This window comes from Hippocampus comes, unplaced genomic scaffold (genome assembly GCF_001891065.2).
Source record: "Hippocampus comes isolate QL1 unplaced genomic scaffold, H_comes_QL1_v1.1 scaffold196, whole genome shotgun sequence".
In the NCBI taxonomy this organism is placed as follows: domain Eukaryota; kingdom Metazoa; phylum Chordata; class Actinopteri; order Syngnathiformes; family Syngnathidae; genus Hippocampus; species Hippocampus comes.
In genome coordinates, this window is record NW_017806173.1 from 137,269 (window position 1) to 137,980 (window position 712).

General features: G+C 48.7%; 1 protein-coding gene across 2 annotated transcripts in view; it reads left to right on the plus strand.

The window, feature by feature from the left end:
* Positions 1 to 712, plus strand: part of etv6 (ETS variant transcription factor 6) — a 41,568-nt gene that overhangs the window by 13,733 nt on the left and 27,123 nt on the right. The gene's annotated exons all lie outside the window — the stretch shown is intronic.

The following is a 712-nucleotide window of genomic DNA, read 5'->3' on the forward strand; positions in this document are numbered from 1 at the left end:
GGGGGGGGAGGAAAAAAAAATGTGTAATGCCTCGGCAGACAGTGTGGAAATGACAACCAGTCTGAGAAGTTCACCTCGTAGGACAGACAAGCAAGGACGCCAATCGAAGTACACGATTCGAGAGACGGCGCAAAGAAAGGGGGGGCGTCTCAACAGACGGCTTGAGACGGACAAAAAAAAAAAACTGCGGGACGCTCAAATCCGTTTTGCTCATCGACTTTTGTTTTTTTTTTCTTATTTTTGAAGAGATTGCCGTGACATGTCATCATTTTGAGTACACCAAAGATCCTTTGCTTCCCGTTTCTTCCATTTCCTTTCCCTTCGTGAGTCGTCGCGAATAAAGCGAGTCAAAAAAAAAAAAAAGATTTGACGCAATAAATAAAAGAACATGGCTGGCCATGGTTTTCGCATGCCGCACCGGTTTGCCCTTGTTATTAGTTTCTCCCTTCTCCTCTTGGATTCTCTTTTTTTTTTTTATTCCAACGTCCTCGCCCTGTCTGAGCGACTTTTCTTTATCACCGCCGTTCCCGTAATTGCTCCCTCCTTTTATCTCCACTTCCTCAATATCCTCTTTACTGCCTCTGCCTCCTTCCTTCCTCCCCCCCCTCCCTCCCTCCCACTCACCCTCCCGCCGCCTCCTCCAACCTCCTCCCCCCCTCATCCGGCCTTTCCGTCTTCCTTCCTTCCTTCCGCTGGCAGCCAACCCTTCCTT